The sequence below is a fragment of the Nelumbo lutea genome, chromosome 8 (genome assembly GCF_056320005.1).
Source record: "Nelumbo lutea isolate HS-2025 chromosome 8, American lotus-T2T, whole genome shotgun sequence".
NCBI lineage: Eukaryota > Viridiplantae > Streptophyta > Magnoliopsida > Proteales > Nelumbonaceae > Nelumbo > Nelumbo lutea.
The window spans coordinates 27,752,679-27,778,087 of NC_142691.1; the positions used below are offsets into that span (position 1 = coordinate 27,752,679).

The following is a 25,409-nucleotide window of genomic DNA, read 5'->3' on the forward strand; positions in this document are numbered from 1 at the left end:
GAGAGGGAAGAGAGAGATGAAGAGGATAATCTAGAAAGTAATATCTTTCTCGGAGAGGCGGATGGAGAGTTCAAGTTCAAAGGGATGTTTCCTGAGCGATAGGATATTAAGAAGGTTGATAGACTTTTATGTAGGTGCCTAAGTAAAGCTAGACTTAAAGCAAAGAGAGAAAAAGCTATAGGAGGCTGAGGAAGTGGTGAGAGAGGCCACTGTGGAGTTAGTTTTCTCAAATGGTTAGGGATTGGAGTTAGTTTTCTTAGAGTTTGTGTTGTTGGTGGGTTGAAGTTTTTAGGATTTCGAGGCATGAAATTCTCTTTTGCACGTTGGGTCTCTGTCTCTTTCTTGGCATTTTCTGTCTTTGAGCTAGACTACATTTCTAGTTTGCCAATGTATCTTCTACCTCCTTTTTGTTTTACAATAAATTTTTATTTTATTTATCAAAAAAATATTTTTTTTTCAATTCATCAGAGGAAATTTTCATTTGCACCAGAGTAAATGTATGGGATTGCAAATAGGTTGAGTGTAAGTTCTAGTTTACTTTTTCTTATGATTTAATTGTCAGTTGTTTGTGAGACATAAAATAGGTTAGGTAGTTGTGGACATGCAAATTTTTTAATCCAAATTAGTGGGCTGAATTTACATGATAGACTTTACAAGTTAATATGGGCCTCCATGGGCCCAAGGCCCAAGGTCCAAATCTACATAAATATGACTTAGTGACCCAAGGATCCAACTGTATTAAGTCCAATATGGCCCATGTCCTATTATAATAGGGTGGTCTCATTGGCAGGTCCATTAACTCCTACATAACGATGCATGTATGGAAGTTAGCTCTAATCCATCACCGCACTCACATGGGATTGGTTAGCTAAGTGGGTAAAGGTGGCAGCTTTAATCCTTGGCTATAAATAGCCTGCCTGGGAGGAAAGAGGGCTTTCTCCTCTTTTTTACAATCACACTACAAGAAGCTCTCAGACACCAGTGCTGAATCTTGCAAGTAACCAAAAGCTCCTACAAATTACAACAACTACAAGATCAAGAGAGAAGAAAGAAGGAAAAAGCTTTTTCATTCTCTACAATACACTTACATTCAAGATCTCCGAAGAAGATCAAGATGTCACAAAAAGGCCCTTCTTAGAGAAGCATAATTCACAACCAATCAAGCACGAAGCCTGAGTAAAGAAATCTACATCAAATCTCCCAAAGCAACAAAATCAAGGAAATCTACATCAACACTACAAGAAGTACGAGAAACACACCAACAACTCTCGTCTTCACCGTATTTGACTGTTAATTAGATATTGCTAAAGTCATCGAGCAAAAATCAAAGAGAGTTCAACTCCCTTGTATTTTTTATTACAAATTCATTTTTGTAATTTGTCTTAATATTTTGTGTTAATTGAAATACATGAAATTTGTGTCAATAGTAATAAATTGATATGGTTCCCACCTTCTATAAAAAAATAGGGTAAGATCAAAGAGGATTCTTTATTTAGGTTGCATTTGGTTGCAAGGCAAACACAAATATATAACTACATATATATTTTCCCTTTTTCTGGTTCATGAGTAAAAACACAATTCACATTTTAAACTATTTTTGCATTCACCTTGTTTGTTTGAAATCTGTGCAAAATGTAGGCCCATTCTTAAATGCTCTAACTATCTTATGCACTAATGCCTTAACTTTGCTCAAAAAGTTAATTATCAAAGAACACAAAATTGTATCCAAAAAATAGGTACAATAATGCTCTTTTATCATAGTGCAAAAGCGTTAGAAAATACATTTTTGATATGATATACATTACTTTTTTATATATCAAACAAACACTCTCAAACATGAACTGGGGTACATAAATACCCTGATTCAACATTTGTATCACAAACAAATAAAGCCTTATGAGTGAAGTAGGAAGCAAGGTGGTTTGGTTCCCCCTTTATATGAGAAAGAATTGAGACAAAGGGAAAGTAATACCAATTTTGCATCAGTTTTTGGATGCAAATTTTGTATTTTTAGTGAACAAAAATAAACAAAAAGTACTCTAGGATTTGCTACCCACAAATTGTTTCCATATCCATAGCCACGGAATACCATCACTGTCTATTGGGAATAACTCGTGGGTAATACATCCGAGCCCAAACTACAGATTTTGTGTCAAATAGGAGTGCAAGCCATAATTCCACATAAATGCAAAACTGAAATGGGGGTGCAAAATTTGTATTCATTCATATTTTCTTTCTTATTTTTTTTTGTTAATGCTACTACTTTGTTTGTTCAGTTTTCTTTAAAACATTTAGCTCTCCAAATTATCATCGTGTATGTAAAATAAGTATCCAATGTAAATTGATTGTTTATTATAATTTTTTTATTATTTTTATAAAATTATTTTATTTTATTTTTGTCATAAATAAAAATGATTTTTATTTAATATAATGAATATATAACATTAGAAATATTCAAATATGTTTCAAAAATATTTTGTACTTTTTTCATTTTTTGTGTTCTATCTTTTTCTATATATTTATTATTCAATTATTACACCATTTCTTTAAAAAGTTGGATCATTAACCCACCATCTAGACAAGAAAATAGCTTTGCTTTTGGATCTGTATTAAACTATATATTCCATCTACATTACATAAATAATTTTACTTATCACACTAAATTTTTTATTGAAATAATTAATATATAATCTTTATATATTGTTCTGATTACTTGTATTTTTTATTTTTTAAAGATGTAATTTTTAAATATCATATCATCGTTAATCCATTTTACCCAAAGCACTAATCCACTACTTAAAAAAGAAAATAGTTTGATTTTAAATTTTGTATTACATTTCCATTATAGTTTGATTTATTGTTTAATTTATGTAACTCCATAACACTCTCTAATTAATTACAGTTTGTACTGATCAATATTTGTTATAAAACTTCATAATCAGATTGTACCAAAAAAGAAACTCTAGATTAGGTATTCAAAGAGAATAGGCTATGGGCATGGCGACCATAGAAGCCATTAAAATGATACCATTTTTTTTGTACTTAATCACCCTTCATTGCCCAACTTTCAAATCGTAAATGTAGAAGTCTTCATCATTCCTCATGGTGGTGATAAAATGAAAAAACTCCATTGTACCTCCCAAAGCATGTTGATACTGAATTCTTTAACCCAATCTCCTACATAAAAATCCTTTAGACCCACACATCTATATGCCCATATGGATCTCGATAAAGAAATGGAAAAAACTCTTATTTCTTTATTAGCTATACCTATGTGTACAAACGTCGACGAGGGAGTTTCACCACATAAGTTTTTTATTTATATTTGATCCATAAAAAGTTCAAATTAACATTCCAATGTATTCCCCTCACTATAGCTCTTTCTCCTTTAAAGAATTTATCGATACGGTTATCTATGATTGAGTCAAATAGTCGCCATGAACCACCACCACCACAAGTGAATATCCCACACAAGAAAATAAACTACTGTAATCTTGAATCTAGTGTACCACCTTATACTCTTGTGTACAAGGAACATACACGAAGTTGAACTAGCGGCTGGTGAGTGTAGTACTACAACGATGAATGCTTATCCAATTACTTGTAACAAGATTAATTACATAAAGATTGTGAAGATTCAGTGCACTTATAACAGAAGCAAACCATTAGAGCAGCTTCTAAGGTTGGGCATCTTATATGAACTCAAAGATCTAAATTTGATGAGTTGGACTATTACCTTGCATGATCTAATCTCCATAAAACACATTGCAATCCAACCGAGATAGAAACATGTTGGCCCGGGAGTAATCAAACCCTAATCGGCATTGGAATAATGAGTCATAAGAAAATGAGGGTTGGAGATCAATTTAGTCCACTTCCTGGAGATATGTCTGAAGTTGTTATGAAGAAAATTTGTTAGAGCTCTAGTCAATAACTCTTCATAGATGATGTCATCGCTCAAATATGGGATGTCCATATTCAGATTTTATTATATTAATTCCTACAAATCCCCATGTTCGTTTGGCTTGAAAAAAGAAATTGATGAATTGAACTGACAACAAACAAGTGTTGAAGAACAAATTTTTTTTTAACAATAATAGAAAGGAAAAAGACAACAGATGCTAGTACTCAATGGACAGATCACAGATGAGGCTAAGAAGAGTGAAGTTAGTGACCAGTTCAAAGACTAATTAAAGTAAACTACTTGGCATGCAAGAAAACGTGTAAAAAAGGCAATGAATTTGCTTTTGTGTTGGTAATATTCATGGGAAATTTAAGAAGGCTATGTGTGAAGAATAACTAAATGGATAGATGTGTCCTTATTTTGTAAGGAGTAATAACTAACTAATTTGGTCAAAAACTATGTACCGAACTGTGACGGTTGATTTTTTGAAAGATATATTAGGAAAAGACAACGATCCCAACTCACAAACGTTGCAACTAGCAATTGAACCATTGCAATTAGTAGGGTAAGGTACAACAAATTGCGAATTTTCTTAAACTTCAAAAGGAAACCTAATCCCAACCCAAGAAGGGAGTTCAGGATTTGTAAAGTTTAGTGATACATGTTTATTCTCATATTTACTCAATCTAGTAAATGTGCACATAGCTGTGGAATTTTTAAATTACAAATATTATTATTTTTATTATTAATATAAATTTTTTTATTTTAATTTTGTTATAAATAAAAATGATTTTTATTTAATATAATGAATATATAACCTTAGAAATGTTCAAATATGTTTTAAAAAAATTGTACTTTTTCATTTTTTGTGTTCTATATTTTTCTAAATAGTTATTATTCAATTATTACATCATGAGTTTTCTTTAAAAAGTTGGATCATTGGCCCACCATGTAGATAGGAAAATAGCTTTACTTTTGGATCAGTGTTAAATTATAGATTTTATCTACATTATATAAATAATTTTATATATCGTATTAAATTTCTATACTTAACCACCCTTCATTGCCTAACTTTCAAATCATAGATGCAAAAGTAGTGTTTTCCACTTATATGAAAGACAATAACTTCACCGTTCCTCATGATGATGATAACATGATATAAAATCCGTCGTACCTCCCAAAGCATTTTGATATTGTATTCTTTAACCCAATATCCTACATGAAAATCCTTTAGAACCCACTCATCTATATGTCCATAGGGATCTCGATCAAGAAATGATAGAAACCCTCATTTCTTTATTAGCTACACCTATATGTACAAATGTCAATGAGGGAGTTTCATTACATGGAATTTTTCTTCCATATGATCCATTGAAATAATATATCAGGTCGAATTAACATTCTAGAGTATTATTCCTCTCACAGTAGCTCTTTCTCCCCTAAAGAATTTATCAATTCGTTTATCTATGATTAAGTTGATTAGTTGCCATTAATCACCATCACCACCACCACCACCACAAGTGAATATCTCACATAGGAAAGTAAAACTTCTGTAATCTTGAATCAAGTGTACTACCTTATACTCCTGTGTACAAGGAACATACACCAAGTTGAACTAGCGGCTAGTGAGTGTAGTAGTGAATGGATGAATGCTTATCCATTACTTGTAGTAGGATTAACTATATAATGATTGTGAAGACTCAATCTATCTTGTAATAAAAGCAAACCATTCGAGGAGCTTCTAAGGTTGGGCATCTCACATGAACTCAAAGATCTAAATTTGATGAGTTGGACTATCATTTTGCCTGCTCTAATCTCCATTAAATTCATTGTAATCTAACCGAGCTTGAAACATGTTGGCCCTAGAGTAATCAAACCCTGTTTAGCATTGGAGCAATGAACTTTAATGAAATGAGCATTGGACATTAATTCAATCTAATTTCTACAAACAAGTCTAAAGTTGTTATGAAGAAAATCTATTGGAACTCAATTCAGTATCTCTTCAAAGACAATATCATCACTTAAATATGGGATGTCCATCTTCAGATTTTATTATGTTAATTACCGTACTTCCCCATGTTCATTTGGCTTGAAAAAAGAAATTGATGAATTGAATAAACAACAAATAAGCATTGAAGAATGAAAGAATTTTTAACAATTATAGAAAAGAAGAAGACAATGGATGTTGGTACTCAATGAACAGATCACAGATGAGACTAGTGAATTAATAAACATTTCAAATCCTTGTCCAATTAGGAATGCAGTTGATAAAGAGTGAAGTTACTGACCAAATCAAAGATTAATTAAACTAAACTACTTAGCATGCAAGAAAACACATAAAAAAGGCAATGAATTCATTTTTTTGTTGGTAATATTCATGGGAAATTTAAGAAGGTTGTGTGTGAAGAACAACCAGATGGACAGATGTGTCCTTATTTTGTAGGGAGTAATAACTAACTAATTTTGTCGAAAGCTATGTAATGAACTGTGATAGTTGATTTTTTGAAAGATATATTAGGAAATGACAATGATCCCAACACCTAAACATTGCAACTAGCAATTGAACCATCACAATTAGTAGAGTAAGGTGCAAGAAAATTGTGAAATTTCAAAAGGTAACTCAATCCCAACCTAAGAAGGGAGTTGAGGATTTGTATAATTTAGTGATACATGTGTATTCTCATATTATTATTATTATTATTATTATTATTATTATTATTATTATTATTATTATTATTATTATTATTATTATTATTAGCATAAAATTTTTTATTTTATTTTTGTCATAAATAAAAATGATTTTTATTTAATATAATGAATATATAACATTAGAAATGTTCAAATATGTTTCAAAAAAATTTTCTACTTTTTTCATTTTGTACTCTATAATTATCTAAATATTCAATTATTACATCATGAGTTTACATTATATAGATAATTTTACTTATCACACTAAATTTTTTATTGGAATAATTAATATATAATCTTTATATATTGTTTTGATTACTTTTACTTTTTTTTAAAGATGTAATATTTAAATATCATATCATTGGTTAATCAATTTTACCCAAACCACTAACCCACCACTCAAAAAGGAAAATAGTTTGATTTCTATGTTGATTTTAAATTTTGTATTAAATTCCCATTACTAATAAAATTATGTTTTATATAGAATAATTATTTTGTTCAATATAATGAATGTATAATTGTAGAGATGTACCCAATATTTTATTTTTTTGTAAATATATAACATTAGACATATTCCCAATTTTTTTATTTTCTTATTTTTGTGGTACTTTGTATTTTCTATTTTTTTAAATTTTATTATTTGACTATGGCATCATCTCATTTCTATGTTTATTTTAAATTATATATTCCATTTCCATTAATAATATTTTTTATAGTTCATACTTATTATTGTTTAATATGTTGAATATATGATATTAAAAATGTTTCCATTTTTCTAATTTCTATATTGTTTGCATATTATCTATTTTTAAAGTTGTTATTTAATTGTGGCAACATAGGTTGGCCCATTATTTGAACCAAAATGGTTTATTTTTTTACAACCACCTAGATGGAAACACTATTTTTTTCAAGTAGATTTTAATCATAAAAGTTTTTATTTTATTGAAATTATTAATTTATTATGTATGGATTTAATTAGTGGAATTTAATAATGATAAGAAATAAAAATGACTTCATTATACGATTCAATGAAGGTGAATGAGTTAATACTTTAAATTATTGGATTTTATGGGAGGAAATTGAATGCACTCATTTATAGTATATATTCAAATTACATTTTATTCACTCACAGTAACAAGGGATTATGTTTCAAAAATGGAGTATTTGGTCAAGAAAAATTCTTGAAATTTTAGAAGTTATTAGTACTTTTATAGATATAGATATAGGTATTGTGGTTATCATGCTAAGTTACTATGGTGGTACAAGTCAATTTGGACGGACTCAAGGGCAAGTTCATTGCCTTCTTCATGTCAGATCTTCATGTCCATGTTGAAGAGTTTTCAGCTCTAGCAAGGGTTGATCACAGAGTTAAGGGAAAAGAAAGCTGCGAATTAGTTTGGCTACCAATCATGGATCAGCCCATAAAATCTCTGGAACAAAGTATTGCTCAAGTAGCTGCTCATATGTAGGGGTGGCGATTTTGACCCGACCCACTTGACCCACATAACTCACTTGAAAACCACCCATACCCACCCATATATCATGTGGGTCAATATGGGTTGAGCAATCCTTTTGGGTCAAGAGAAAATGGTTGGTTTAGGGTGGTCATGGGTATCCATAGGGTCATTACAGTGAATCAATGATGTTTAGGGTTTGAAAGTTGAATAGCTCTCTTCCTTTGCATCAACTCTCTTCCTCTCTCTCTCATCTACATAGGTAGCTCAATTCGGGGGTTCAGATCATTGGCATGTTGAAATTCTCTCTCTCTCTCTCTCTCTCTCTCTCTCTCTCTCTCTCTCTCTCTCTCTCCTTCTAATCTATACAGGTAGTTCAATCAGCAACAAATCTATACAAATTGAAGTAGAACACAAAATGGTCAAAAGGAATGAAGGTTGTTGGAGGCTCATATTTCAGAAACTCAGATAGTTGAAGGGAGTGGTCAAAAGGAATGGTCAAAATTATTTCTTATAATTTTTCTTTTTTTTCATCAATTTTTTATTTTTAGCTAAAACATATAATTTTCTTAACTTTTACCATTTTATGAATTATATATATACCGAAGTTTTTTTTAATAATGACTTTTTTGAGCTAAAATGGTTGTTGTCTATTTCTATGGAGGTCATGATCGTGATTGGATAAGATCATAAGAAAATTTGTCGAGGGTATGGCATTAGCTAGTTAGAAAAGAGACCAAAGTTGAAATGGAAACCACATTTACATTGGAACAAAGCGACCTAGAGCAAAACTGTGATCATTGAAAACCTATCCCACTCCAAGATGGCGCATTGTAACACATACCTTGAGCTTGAGGATACAACCATGAAGGAGTTGATGATCGTATCAAGTTTTGATACCAATGAGGATGGATGGGCTTTGATGTTGGGAACTGGGAAGGTCCTCAACCGGATCTAACTGTGAGATATAGTGCAAGACAATTGACTCTATTATTTGAGAGCATTGAGAGGTGGAGATCCAGAATCCAAGGGCAAGTGAACCTTCTTGACATTGTTGAATGAATTTGTAAGAGAAAACCATACCAGGGCACATTGCATCCATCTAATTGTTCAGAATGTGGGCATGCATTCCATGGAGAATTACTTTCATGGAAAAATGTTGCACTGAATTATAGAAATGGGTATTTACTACGTGCCCGATCTGTTATCCAAGAGCTGTACTCACATCTATACGTGCCTATGACACATTATAGTTGCATGCAGATTGATAATATCTAGATCTTTCTAATACACAGTGGTGGTGCTCTGTGGTTAGGGATGTAGGAACAGCTTGTGAGTAGTAGATCCCAAGTGATTATATTTGTTGGTGATAGCGATCAAAAAACTACTCAAGTATCCAAAAAATGTTGTCTTTAGGGTGCTTTTGTACATGCTATTTCTGAAGATTGCTAAGCCTTTACTTTTAAGGCATTGTTAATTTTTGGTAAGTTATTTACTCAGGTAAATGCAATTACCTGGGTAAGTTTTTCCTGGGAAACACTTACCCAGGTATGTGTATTTACCCATATTCTTTTATTTTCCAAGTAAAAAAAGGTGGTGATCATTTTAACCATAAAAATTCATTATTAAAAGGGGCATTTTTGTTCCATTCAAGTGTTGGAAACTTTACCCCAAGTGAGATAGTTATTTACCCACTTAGGAGATGGGTATCATTTACCTAGGTGATACACAGGAAAATAAACTTTCCATGATCCCCACATTAATCAGAAAAAATAACATGGGATTCTTGGTCAATGGGAACCAAAATCCCATTGACCAACTACCCACCCTCTCAAAATCCCAAAAAAGAATGCTCCCAAAAATCACTTGGGTTCTTAAGCTAACTTTTTTTTTTATCTTGTGGAAGTAATCTTCATTCCTTCTCTCTTGAGTAAATTATTTAAGATAACCTTATAAATACTTAATGGTTGTTTGGGGTGCGTTTTGTTGAATTTTGGGTCTATGATTGTTAGAGGTTTTGGATTAGTTACTCTCTTGTGGTTGTTTTATTTTGTTGTCTGTGGCCTTTGAGGGAGTGCGCTCGGGTTGGGAGTGGTGTTTTGGAAGTTGCCAGGCAAACTTCTTATTGTATACTTAACCTTTTTTTGAAGAGTAAAAGTAAAAAATTCACTAAAAAGAGAGAAAACAATGAGGGGGGTTGAGGAAGAAGAATATACATTGGGGCCCTTGAGGTCATGACCCAAGCACAAACACCAAGACAGATCCCATGATGATTGCATCATCGCTTTTGATACTATCATCGAGAGATGTTCTCAATATAAGGTGGGGATGTGCTATGGAATGTTGTCAGGCAGAGATTATGTGAACTCCTCCTTGCATTGTCTATGTTTTGGGTTGATGAATACACATTGTGAGAGAGAGATTTTTCTGGTAGAAATGTTATGAAAATGTTTTGAATTGATTAATACAAATGGCTATTTCTGCAAAAATATAAAATTTAATGTTTCTCACACGCATGCATTTTGGTTAGCTGAAATGGAACTCATGACTTATATATATGATGTGGCATGTATATCTCACAAATTTGTATTGATCTACCAAAATGCAAAACAATGTAATGGCAACGCAATACCAAACACCACCTCCTTACTTATTTAGAAAATGTGATGAACGGGAGTTCATTTTCCCTGCAGTGACACTGTAGCATAGCCATGTCACTCATTTTAGATAATTTTAGGGTCCATTTGGTTCAGCCAGATTTAGAAATATTGGAGCTAAAATGTTTTATTCTTCTCGCTTGAGTCAAAATCGACTGGACCGGAATTCTCATTCTCTAAGGATGGCCGGAGGAAATACCCAGATTCCAATTCCACCTAACCAAACGATTGAAACCAGCTTTGATTCCAAACTCCTATTCCCATGAACTGAACCGACCCATTAAATTTAGAAAATGCATCCCAAGTACACCTCTCAAACAATATTTTGGTTCTAACCTGCCAAATATACTTCTTGAAGATACTTCCTTTGAAAATTAACCCATTTTCAGCCAATGTCTTGTCATGTTGTCACCAAAAAGAAAGGTCGGAAATATTCAATAGTGAGATGTCATGAAGTCTAAAATTAGAGAGCGGATTAGTTGAAGACAAAATCATACACACCTGGTAAACTACCTGTCAAGGTTGAATACGCCAATGTTGAGTAGAGCTGGGTCCCAGATGGAGCCTACAGTGAACACTGACGTGTTCTACTGTAATAGGTAATTCAGCTGGATGTGAATGATTTTTTGTTTCCAGCTCATTCAGACTGCTACAATTAATAGAAGATCTGGACCAAACAAATTTTGCTCCCCCCGGCAAAACACAAAAAGGTGGATCGGAGACTATGGCATTATGACAAACAAGGCAAGTATCACTAATAGCCTTAGAAAATCTATTCAGACAATAATAAGGTGGGAATAATATTTTTTTTTTTTTTGACGTTTAGAAAATCTATTCAGACAATAATAAGTATCACTAAGAACTTAATAATTTCATACCGAATGAAAAGAGAATAACTTCCATGAGGTGTGAGTGTCCAATAAAGTTGATTAGGTAGATCTATACACGTATTTGGTAGTTGTACATGCAACACCAAGTTGACATAATGTTCTAGTAAGAGTAACCATGGTTTTCAAAATCGGACCAGACAGGACGGTTGGACTAGAAGAATTAGGAATCTGTCAGGTGATTGGTTCCATTTTACCATAGAACCATTATTTCCCCAAAAACTATTGACTTGATCAGCAAACCACTGACCTGGGCGGTCAAACCGTTTAAACCGTTCAATGGTTTGGTCAATTTTTTTTTTTTTTTAATTTTTTTGTCAGAATGGACTGTCCATTCAGTTCAAACGGTTGGACCGTTCGACTCAAGAACTGGACCCTTGACTGATTCAGTTCTAAAAACCTTAAGACTAGCTGTAATAGATTACATCGTCATTGCATTAATGAATTATTTATAGAATCTATAACTCGTCTCTGAGAGGGAAGCGGCAAAGCATGGTCTTCAAGAAGAACACCAACATGCACCCACGGGCCACGAGTCACTAAAAAAATCCACTCCCCACCCATTCCCAGCAAACCACATCAAACATTGAAAAAAGGTATCATGTGTTCTAGCGGTTACTAGCTTTATCACCAACCCCATTAACCTACCGGTTTAGGTCTAGTATAAAATACCTTGGCTGAGGTGGGATAAAGTTTGGCTATTTGAGAATAATAATTTGTGGAAGGTGACTTCTAACCTGTTGGTAAAGTCTCTACTAGGGGTGCGCAAATGGGTAGGTTCTACTCAGAACCGAATGGAACTGACTTCGAACTAGCCTTGAATTGACCTACCTAATTTGTTACAGGGTAGGGTTTGATTCCAAATTCTTGGAACCGATCACCACTCAGGCCAGTTCTAGGGTCTAGGGGTTTACCCCACTCGAACCGATCCGATGAACCGACCTTGGTGGGACTTTCCATGGAATTGAATTTGCCTTGAAATAAACCCCAAAATACTTCTAGGATTGTGAAGATTTAACCCAAGCACTCATGGTTGCAAGGCCATGATCTTACACGAACAATTAGTTACTTAATTTATTTGATCATTTCTTTTGATTTTAAATTCTATGTTTTGAACCATATAACGAGAATCTGCATATTAATTAAGTTACTTAATTTAATGAATAAAGATAATATAAGTTTTAAATTTTATATTATATTTATTGAATATTAAGTTTTGAAGTGGGAGTAAAGAAAAAACAGGTTCCATGGGTAGACCCTGGAACCAACCCCAGAACCACTAGGGCTAGAACCAACCCTAGAACTAATCTGCACAGGGTAGGTTCCGGTTCCAAACACCTAGAACCAACCCCTACCGGGTAGATTCCAGGTTTTGCCAGGGAACTGACCTGCAAATAATCTAGAGAACGGGTTCCATCTTCTAATACAACCTTCAGTCAGTATCGTCGTCTCAAAGCCAAATCTGTTCGACATAAAGGAATTGGTCCTCCATTGCATTGTTTCAACCGGGCTAAATCCGATCTGGGTAAATTCTATTTTCTCTCATTTTCTTATTTATCATGTTTTATTCTATGGTAGAATACCACTCCCCTGTCAGATGTGGGAAATGGCAATGAAGCTATGCAGAACGGTCCCTGTAAACCCTTGACAAAGGGCCCATTCATATACAATAATCACATTGTACGTTGTAGCGGGTATAGTTTAGTGGTAAAAGTGTGATTCGTTCTATTAACAACTTAAATAGTTAAGGGATCTTTCGGTTTGATTCATATTCCGATCAAAAACTTTATTTCTTATAAAGGATTAAATCCTTTATCTTGAGGCGTCACGCCCTCTCTCCCCCTATAAATAAGCTACTCCGTTCCCTTCTCCGTCTCGTAACACAGCTTCTCGACTTCTTGTTGCTCATTGTTATTGTTTCCCTCTTTCAAAGGTCTTCTTTTTCTTCTCCATTTCCATCGATTTATTTGCTTCCTCCTCACAATCCACCAGGGGCAGTCTTCAATTGTTTGTTCTTATATGTTTTGATCTCTTTTGTTATTATAAATCTTGGGTTTATTATCTGGGTTTTTGTTCTTATATGTTCTTGAATCATACAAAGGCGTATTCTTTGCAGAGCTTATTTGTAGTGCATTCTTTCCTCTGCATTCTCGGTCACTGGCCGGTTCAGTTTTCCTCCAAAACCATTAATTTTGATCGGCAAACTGCTGAACCGGTTGGTTAATCGTTCAAATGGTTGACTTTTTTTAATTTTTTAATTTTTTATTTTGTCAGAACAGCCAGCCTTTCAAGTCAGATGGACCGTTTGAACCGATAACCAGACCCTGCCCGATTCAGTCACCGGTTCGTTTTTAAAAACCATGGTTTAATCATTTATAGAGCTAGACCTTCACGACCCACCATTCATCAATCGGCATTTGTATTCGCGCAACTGAAGTTTCTATGAAGGTGTAATCGCAAAATAGCGCTGTTGCGACGAACATAAGATGGGTAAATAAATAATTACATCTTCATTTATTTTGACCAAAAACCAAAATATGGGCAAGAATAGGTGAACTGCCAGTTCTGTATATACCGCAAACTGCTGCAGATTCGTTACACGTTAGCAGTGTCTTGTAGACTTGTACAATGATTTTCAAAAGAAAAGATGGTGCCCTGAACTGTAAACATGGGTTACTGAGCAGCTCTGTTTGTAGGAGAGAGAACTTTGCTGGTCGATGTGCAGCTCTGTTTGCTGATCTGTAAACATCGGTTACTGAGATTTATAATGGAAAAGTGAAACAATAAAAACTGATAATTGCATTAATAATTTTAGTAATTTGTTATAAAAATAATTTAATAATTTAGATTAATTATATTAATAATTTTTAACAAATAAAATGAATCATTGTTAATTATTCAATAAATAAATATTTTTTCATATTATCCATTAGTGTTATATTTCATTTATTCGATTTTTTTAACCATTAAATGCTATAATTAAATTAATCTGTAGATTAACTTTTTAGTCATAATAAAATTAATCTAACTCTAAGCTCAAAATTTAAGACAAACAAATCCCCGTCCCCATCTCTGTCTCCATTCTCATTTGGGTATCATTGTCATAAACTATAGTGGGGACCATTGCTATCCCTATTTACATTCGAAAACTATTAATTGGTTAGTTGTCATAAAACTATAATTCAAAATCTAATAAATAAAATAAATTTTTAACAAATTTTTACCAGCAACTATTAAAGAAATTAATAAAAATTAGTAATTCATAAAATAAGCCACTTGCATTCCATATAAAAACTATACAATTTAATTAAAATAATGAAACAAATAATGGCATAATTATAAATGTCTTAAGACTCCTACATAGGAATGACATTTATAACTTAGCCTAAACTCGACTAAACCAACAAATTTTTTAGCTCAAGCAACTATTTTCTAAGTCTTCTGAGCTAGGTCTAGCTCAGATCTAGACCAACCCCACGCAATGTAGACAAAAGGATTATAAATGGTTTGGATTCAGATTAGAACCAAATGCATTCACATCCACATTTGGTTATTAAATCTAGATCCACATTCACCTCTGATTATTATGTTGGGTTTGGGATCATCTTTGCATTTAATCTATAACCATCTTATTGTATTTAAAACAATAACAAAACTAAAAGGTTTTAAAAAAATTATTTTTAAAGTATATATGTATAATAAAATGTATAAAAAAAAGTAAAAATAGTAAAATTACCAATTATAAACTTTATATAGTTATACATAATATATATATATATATATATATGTCTATGTATACATAATTATTGGATTCCGATTACTATTATTTGGTTCATTTGGAATTGGAATTGGAATCAACTAACAATTTTATTAATAATTTATTATTTTATTAGTCTTCAATAATTAATATCTTAGTATTTATAATGAATATTTTATTTTTAGTTATGAATATTAATATTTTTATTTTATTACTTAGTTAGAAGTAATATTATTATAACTAAAATTATTTTTCCTACCCTAAAATTATTATTATTATACTTAATAATTAATATCTTCGTTTGCTATTATTATTTTAGTAATATTTTATCATAGTACTATTGTTTTATTATTATTATTACTTTACTAATATTCAGGTTTTGTATCATGAGTTTTTAGTCCTTAAGGGGACCTAAAATACCAAAACATCCTTACATCAACCTTTCTCTCTCTCTTTCTTTCTCTTTAATAATACAAATGTTATATCACTCTCTATCTCTCATTAATACTCTTTCTTAATTGTCTCTCTTTTGTGATGTAATTTCTCTTTCTCTCTCCCTCTCTCTAATAATATAATATCTTGGTAATAGATAAATACCTATGTTGATTTTATAAATATGAATGCAATTATTATTTTATACTTTAATAAATGGTTATTTTATTATTTTTATAATTTTTTACTTATTATTATTAATATTAATTATACCAATTTTTATAAATAATCATCCCTAAGTACAAAATAATACTATTTTTTATTAATTTATTAACTTTTAATAGTTGCTAGATAAAAGCTTGCTAAATTTAATATTTTTATTAACTTTAGTAATTTTTTATTAATTATAGTTATTAGGTTTCAAATTATTATTATTATTATTATTAAATTTAATATTTTTAATTATAGAGTGCTTGAACAACATGGATCTAATTCATAATATGAGCATTATTTGAAAGACAAAATAACAATACAATGGTTGCCACAAAATCAAGTCCATGGTATTCAACATGCTATTCAAACTTCAAAAACATGTTTTCCAACCTATATGCTTAACATTTCTCAATGAACAAAACAGAGGAAATGAAGATCAGCTTCTTCCATCTTATGACCATCATCATATTAAAGGTATTCCACATACAAATTGAAAGAAATATGGAAGCAATTCTAAACTGATAAAAATAATAAGATGATAATGATGTTGTTCCACAATCTTCCACTTCAAGGCATGAATATGTCAATTTTCATCTTTTTTTTTTCTAGTGAAAATTGTCAATTTATAGATTTAATACAAGTCAAAATTAACACTTATGGTAAGACTAGATTGATAATTCCTAAGGCTTAGTTTGGAAGGAGTACAAATTATGTAACTACAATAATTTTTTGAACCATAGCCCAAGCATGATCTTTTCACCATTTGACATGATACTACACAAATAGAAAAACACCCTTGTGCTGCAAAGATAGTTTTCAGATAGGTGGAGTTATGACTATAAAACAAAACCAATGTGACAAGGTTAGCTAGAAATATTATAAGTACTGAACTTATCCAAAGACAAGTTTCTAATGTATATTGTGGATGAAGAATTGCTTGACGAATTACATGGGTCCAAGATTGTTTCTAAGCTAGACTTGAGGTCTTGTTACCACCAGATCCGAATGAGACTCGAAGATGTACCAAAGATTTCCTTTTATCCTCACAAAGGGAACTATAGCTTCCTTGTCATGCCCTTCGGGTTTACCAATGCTCCATTAATTTTTCAGTCCCTGATGAATCAGATTTTTTGGGATCATCTGTGGAGGTATGTTCTTGTCTTTTTTTATGACATTTTAATTTATAGTAAATTTGAATTTGAACACCTGGAACATCTTAAACTGGTTTTAGGAATCTTGAGACAAAATTAGTTGTACGCAAAGATAAGTAAATGTCAATTTGTAGTTCATAGAATAGGCTACTTAGGCCATGTAATTTTTTCCAATGGAGTAGAGGTAGACCCATCAAAAGATTCACAGTATAATGCAATGGCCCAGATCAACTTCTATTAAAGGATTAAAAGGATTCCTAGGTTTAATGGGGTATTATAGAAAGTTTATTAAAGACTATGGCCTATTAGTTCGGCCTTTGACCGAACTCTTGAGGAAAGGAGAGTGGAAATGGGGTGAGGAAAAGGAAGAGGCATTCCAAATGTTGAAAGTGGCAATGACTACCACACCAGTATTAGCTCTACCAAACTACTAGAAACAATTCTTAGTAGAGATAGATGCAAGTGGAAGTGGAATCAGTGTTGTGTTAACACAATAGGAGAAACCATTGGCTTTTTATAGTAAGACACTTCATGAATGACACCTCTCTGTATCCACTTATGACCGAGAACCTTACCTATTTGGTCAAAGGTTTTGAATTGTTCTAAATCATCGAAAACTCGGTCATATATTGAATTGGTAATTATGACTATGAGGTCTACTACGCGCAAGGGAAAAGACAACATGGTGGCAGACACAGTATCAAGGAGAGAAGAAAGGGGGGGGGGGGGGGGGTGCGGGGTGCCAGTAGCTAGATAGAAGAGCTTAAGACTGAATTCTATAATGATTCTGTGTTCTTTTAGAAATGGACCGCGGTTGGAAGGGGATTGAGTCATCATCATCAGTCCTTTAAAATTTGGGAGACGTCTATTTAAGGAGGCCCATTCAGCCTAAGGGAGAGAGCATTTTGGGCTTCACAACACAATACAAATTAAAGGTTAAGAAGGATCTGTTATTGGAAATGGTATAGAAGGGAGATTAAAGACTAGATCCGAGAATGTGATATTTGTCAGTGTCACAAGTCCAAAAATGTCCCTTGCACTAGCTTACTATAGCCTCTCCTCATTCTCGAGCAAGCATGAACAGACTTTTCAATGGACTCCATTGAAGGACCCCCTCTCGACGGAAAGTCAGTTATCTGGGTGGTAGTAGATCGACTGAGAAAATTTGACCATTTCATTTCTCTCATACACCCTTGTATTGCTCCAGGAGTGGCTCAAATCTTCATTCAGGAGCTCTTCTTTTTGCATGGAATGCCAAGGTCTATAGTTAGTGACTGTGATCCTGTGTTTACGAGCACATTTTGGAGGGAGGTTTCCAAATTGAAAGTAGTAAAGCTCAACATGAGCCCCTCTTACCATCCTATTGGATGGATAGGTGAAGGTTTAAAACAGAACACTGGAAACCTATCAAAGGTGTTTTACTAGTGATCAACCTCAAGCATGGAGCAAGTGGCTACCTATGGCAGAGTGGTGGTATAACACCAATTTCCATTCTGCAACCAAGACCACTCCATTTTAGGCAGTGTATGATTACCCACCTCCTACCTTAATATCCTACATACCAAGCACTACAAAGGTTGCAACAGTTGAAAATGATCTCAAGGAAAGAGAAGTAGCTCTTTAGAAGTTAAAACAGAACTTAGTTTTTGCCTAAGAGAGGATGAAGAAATTTGTAGATAAGGGTCAGTCAGAGAGAGAGAATTCCATACTGGAGATGGTGTATCTAAGGTTAAGGTTACAACCTTACAAACATCCATCACAACCCATCAATGTTAGAAGCTAGCTGCTTAATTTTATGGGCCTTACTAGGTGATTGAGAAAAATGACTTGTAACTTATAGCCTCCTATTGCCAGAAGGGTGCAAACTTCACCCAGTTTTTAATGTTTCTTGGCTAGCTAAAGCTGAAAGATGGTAGCCAAGCCACTATGTTACCCACTTTACCTCCACTTAAAGCTGACTGCAATCTCCAACCAATTTCAAGATAAATTCTGAATAGAAGAATGGTCAAGGGGAAAAGAGCAGACATGGTGCAATGGGAAGGAGCACCACAGCAAGATGCAAATTGGGAGAGATGGGAAGACTTGCAAAATAGATCTCTAGATCATTGCCTTGAGGACAGGGCAAATGTTAAGGGGGGAAGAGATGCTAATTAGTCTGTTGCCACAGGAGAATTAAGGGGGTCTCCTGGACCTAGGATTAGCTAAAGTGGAGTTAGTTCAATCTCAAGACCTCTGGAGTGTAACAATTTGTGATTTGAATCATTTCCACATATAACAAAAGAATATTCCCCCTCCAATCATGGCAATGATTGTCTGTTATCAACTTATTAGGATTTGTTTTTGTCTTTTCTCGATCAATCAAAGTCCACAAATGTATTTCACTATTTTCCAATTAAGGAATCCATCATTTTTCTTCACTCCAAATTTCCTGTAAGCTTTTTCTTGCCTCTGTGGACAGTGATTGTAGCTATAGCTCTAGGCCAAAGAAAGAACTCTTCTTAAGCTCGAGAAGAGAACAATACCCACACTAGAAGAAGATTTTAGTTTTTGGTGAACAGAAAACGGGTTATATTTACAATATTCCCTTTTATGTGAGAAGAAAAATGAGATATGACCAGGTATGTTTAGTTTTCAGTGAGGAGATACATTGGTGTAGGTGAATTTAATATACATGTAAGGGAGATATTTTCAATGTATTGGTGGATGCAAGTTCTTTTAGGCTATGTTTGGTTTGAAGGAAAAAGTAGGGAGAGGTTTGTATAGGTTTCCCTACCTTTCCCTTCCTTCCCTACTTTTTCCTTCAACCCAAACACAGCTATAGGGTAATTCTACCCTACCAAGAGTTGGCAATCAAAAATTTCCCCTCCATTAATCATGTTATTATTGTTAAAACAGCATTTTTTTCCAAAAGAAAAAAACAGAAAAAAAAAACAAATCCGAGGGGTATAAACCGAAAAGCTCAACAGTTTGATAAAAAGTTCAGAAAAGTACGAACAAGCCTAATGTAGATTTCTGATTTCCACTGCAGAGCTATAAACATTCAAAATGTCAACAACCCACACTCTATACACCCACGCCGGCCGGTAAATTGACATCAATTCCTAGCTGGCACCTACCCCAGCAATATTTTGGGCCTACAAATTCTCTGACCCTGGGCTGAACCATCTTTCTCCCTAAAAAGTTGTACTTGACATGTTAGCATGGGTGCAGAGTGAGAATAATTATAATCAATGATCTTTTAAATAGAAAGACAAACAAGGAATTGTGTAGGCTGCTTTGTTCCAAATAGCAAATTAAGCCTGAAAGGGATAGACCATATAAATATTTTCTTTTTTTTTTTCTTGGTTACCATATAAATATAATCTGACGTATCCAAAATGTGTATTCAAAAGAAAAAAAAAAAAAAAAAACTTTTCAAACTGAACTAGTTGTTTTCTTAGAATTAATCATGATGATACGGCCTAATCTCCTTAGGGTCATTGAATAGTGCAGCACCACACTAATAGTTTAATAGCCTCTCCCTCCCTTCCTCTCCCAAAGTCCGCATGGCAGCAGGGGAGGAATTGAATCCGCGGCCTTGCTCGAATAAAATAATTAACCACCAACTGAACCACCCTTCAGTTGGCTCAATCCCAGTGGCGATAACGGTCACATAGGACTCCCATGAAATAAGAATACGTCAGCAATTTAAATAAATTCCTAATGTTATGATTATTTTTATTTTTTTATTTTTTATTTCAATAGCTGGTGTGTTGTTGTGTTTCAATGTTTCCATGATGGATCTCAAGTGGAAGTGGATAAAATGCCTACATAAGGGTGACATAAAGCTGTGCTTGATTTGAGGGAGAAACACATATAGCTTCAAAGTTGAGGAAACATTTTTAAGAGTTTTGTAGTCGATTCCCAATCTATTTAGGCTGTATCTGGTTCTATTTTTAATTGATGACATATAACGGATGAAAGGCATAAATACAATAATCTCTGTATTGCCAAAAAAAATACAAAATTCAGTTGTATGGTCCTAGTTTTATCTAATAAGCTTATTATAAAATGAATAAATAATCCTAAAAAAAAGTGAAGAAAAAGAAGGAACAAGAGATGGAACCAATGGAATAGGCTTCGACCCATCTCCCTTCACCTACACCTAGTCCTCCACCCTTGAGAGGTATATATTTCCTCCTGACTCCAATCCTTCACTCTTCATTATCTCCATTCACTTTTTGCTTTTTGGCTTTTGCAGGTTGTCACAGACACAGAGACTGAGGTGGAGGGCAAGAAACTATGGCACGTAGGTTGGGTAAATCAGAAATTGGAAAGATGATGGTGGGAGTGAATGTGACCATCGCTCTGGGGCTTGCGGCAATATATTTTCAGCCTCATCCCGACTACCTCCATCATGTCATGCCTTTCATGGTTTGCACCCTGTCACTGGCTTTCTTGTTTAATATGCTGTCCTTCTTCCTCCAAGAGGACGAACCAATAGGGATTCGGATGGGGCAATTGGGAGCTGTCTTAACTCTCTTGGACATATTCGGTTTGATGGGTTCGATGCTACCCTTGCATCTTGTCTGGCTGCCTATTCTCTGCTTCCTTATCTTACTGGGCTTTGGCCTTGTAATACAATTTCAATTGATGGGTAGCACTAGCAACATCACTTCTGGGTTCCTCAAAAGGGCCACAACCAACGATCCATCCAACCAAACTGCAGAGGGACCAGCACCTGGAACTCAAGTCTCACGGGGACGATTTCCTTTATATTGATTCCCATTTATTTGCTTCAACTCATTGAATAATTGTTTAACTGTTTTCGATTATTTTTGTTTTGTTTACTTGAGACATCATGTGGGCCCCACCTATTGGACCCGAGAGAGGGGTGTCTAACCTTTTTCCTCTCTCATCCGAGTCTTGCCTGGACTGGTTCAGCTAGAGCCTCAGGTTTTGGAATCACTAATAAATCAAAATGTTTTCTAATGTAAATAAACTCTATTTCCATAACCGATGGGTGGCAACGCCAAATCTAACCCAAGTGAGTCATTTCTTAATGCTTTGGCACAAATATGGTTCAACCCATACCTACCCAAGTTAATTTATCTATTTGGTTTAAGAGGCTGGTTAAATATATCAAACATTGGATTAGTCCAACCAACCAATTTACAAACGTGTTCATCAGTTCATAAACTCGACTAGTTTGGTCCACTTGGTTTTTTAGATCCTAACGAGTTCAGTTCGTCGGTTTAACTATGGTTGAAAACACACCTCTCACATCTACACACCATTATCTTATTTTGTATCCACTTTCTCTTTGAATTTAATGTTATTCCTTTCAAGTAAAACCCAAAGATAAATTCAATGAACTGTCATGTTGTCTTTATGTACACTTGTTAAAAAATCAGGAATATAGACCATGTAAACTACTAGAACGGGTTACAACATATTTAACAAGAATGTGAGAGCACATTCATTTCCAGAACGCCTAACAAAAATGACTTGGGAATTTGAAAGGATTTTCTAGATGAAAGTAAGGGAGCAAGGTCATAGTTCCCTAACAGGATGTCAATGATATGAAGGGAGTCTCCTTTAATATCAATCGCATTAAAGCCAAACTCCTTAGCAACAATTAAACTTTCAAAAAAAAATCAATGCCTAAATCAGCAGAGGTTCTCCTCACGCGGTAGCTTTTGATCTAGCTATTATAAACCTCCTCAGAGATTTTCCTATAATGATTCCAGAACCAATGCCATACAACCCAGATACCCCATCTATATTAACTCTCAAGAGATTTGGAGTTAGAGTGGACTAGCTAGGTAGATAGAAAAGCTAAATCTTGAAACTGGATGACAAGATGAGTAACATGTCTTGGGTAAGGAGTTAAGTCATAAACCTGGTGTTTGGCAAGTCTTTCTATGAAGATCTTCCAAAAGTACAAGACCTCAAAAACTGATGATAGTTCAGTTCTTTTGCACAATAGTGTTAAAAATTGGTTGAAAGACCATATAATGAGTCATTATCTCAACCAACTACCATCATATATGGTATTTGGCCAATAATTCTACTCTAACTAGGTAGTTGTTAGCAAGTAATCAATCGGATACATTGGGGATTCCAAATAAATCATCACACTGTAGGACAAACCTTATAAACTTTCCCAAGTCCTAATGCCACAAGATCTCTTCCCATATTCATCATAAGGCCTTCATATGGCCAAATAATAACGTCCTAGTGCAATTAGGGTGTGAGTGTCGGAAAAATGACTTACTCTGCCACTCGGGCCGGAAAGGAATTGCCACCCATCAATTATGGAAATGGAGGTGATGGGACATCCAAGATTTACATCAGAAAGTGCTTTTGATTTATTAGTGATTCCATTGCCCAAGTCAGGGTAAGACTCGGATGGGAGAGGGAAGGGGTTAGACACCCCTCTCCCAGGTCCAATAGGTGGGGCTCACAAGGGATATCAAATAAGCATAAAAAAAACAAATTATAATAATAAGAATAAGAAACAAGAACAAACAAAAAGAACCTACCGTATCAAATTTATTATTATATTTTATATTTATTTTGTTATTATATTTTTATCATATTTCTTATTATCACATCCACTTCATTTGCAATGTTATTATTTTACTTTACGATTATTATTATTATTATTATTATTAAATCCTATTTAAGCAATTATTCATTAATTCCCCCCCAACCCATTCGAACTCATCCTATTCTCACCCTCCTTATCCCATCACTTTACCCCAAAACAAAAACTAACTCTTCAAACTCACAAATCCGCTCAAAATATCTTGACTCACCACTATTTTATTCTTCTTTTCTTTTCTTTTATTTTATGCCATTTTTGTTGCTGATTTCCTTTTTATTTTTATATTTTTTTATTCTGGTTTTGTTGAGAGACTCCTGTGCTTCCTGTAACCGGTTTTCCTTCCCTTTCCTTTCTAATCCTCTCTAGGTTGCTGAATCTTCCCCAAAGATAGCATCAGCTCTAGCCATCAAACTCCCTGCTTTGTTTGCCTAGCAATCTTGCATAAAACTCCCCAACTCTCTTTTCTACACCCCCCCCCTTTTTCTATTTTTTATACATAAATAATATGTAATGTATTTTTCATATCATTTTCTCTCTCATATTCTGTGGCTAAGGGTAGGTTCCAATTAATTCTTTTAGTCTTCCGGTACCATGTAACAGAGCAAACCCAGCATCTCCCAGCATGATTCAGACTAATCCGATTTGAAAACCCTCGTTCAACCCAATTGAAATAGCGAGAATAAAATGAGCTTAAACAAGCCAACAGCCATCAAAATACGACAAAAAAATCCATGCTCCCATCGATCATGATAAATACAACTGATAATAGATAGCACAACTAGAACAAAAGAATAGGAATGAAGCTCAACACCGGCATTAATAAAAAAAAAAAAAATGATAATGCAAGGAAAAGAACAGAGGACGACACTATATGGCAATCCCGCCATTTCTGTCATCAGTCAAGGGTTTACAGGGACCGTTCTGCATAGCTTCATTGCCATTTCCCACATCTGACAGGGGAGTGGTATTCTACCATAGAATAAAACATGATAAATAAGAAAATGGGAGAAAATAGAATTTACCCAGATCGGATTTAGCCCGGTTGAAACGATGCAATGGAGGACCAATTCATTTATGTCGAACAGATTTGGCTTTCAGACGACGATACTGACTGAAGGTTGTATTAGAAAGATTGATGAGGAGATGGGACGATTCCAGCACAGTCTTGCTTGAACTCGAGAGGGGAGCTTCAGTCTTCTTGCTGTAGTCAACTCTGCTCGATCGGTGAAGGAAACGCAAGATAGGGGAGATCGGCGGATGGTTGGGGAACCACGACGCTAATGAAAGGGTAAGTGAGGTATGACTGGCTGAATTTTCACAAGGTGAGGATTTGGATAGTTTGAGGCGATTGGTGGGTCCGATTAGCCCAATTGGACCTGCATTGGCAGATCTGGAAAGTGTTTGATTCGAATAATCTAGGGCATCGAAATGGAATATTTGTGTGATTGAGAGGCAAACAATGCCTGTTTTGATGAAAATTTATATGATAGGGTTTTTGGGTAATCTGAGGTGATTGGTGAGGTTTGATTGAGCCAATTGGCCCCGGATTGGGCATACTTGGAATCTAGTCAATATAAGACCTTGAAATGTAATCTTGGTGCGATCGAAGGGTAAATGGTGGTATTTTGGTCTAAGATTTCACAGGTGGGCATTTGGGGATGTCCAAGATTTGATGAA

The 25,409-nt window shown here is 34.1% G+C and overlaps 1 long non-coding RNA gene across 1 annotated transcript; it reads right to left on the bottom strand.

Annotated features, from left to right (window-relative positions):
* Positions 1 to 14,081: 14,081 nt before the first annotated feature.
* LOC148843589 (uncharacterized) lies at positions 14,082 to 25,158 on the bottom strand. Its single transcript, XR_016102804.1, has 2 exons — positions 24,755 to 25,158; positions 14,082 to 14,329 (listed from the first exon to the last, which is right to left on the bottom strand). It is a non-coding gene; the product is annotated as an uncharacterized LOC148843589 (long non-coding RNA).
* Between the last annotated feature and the right edge of the window lie 251 nt (positions 25,159 to 25,409).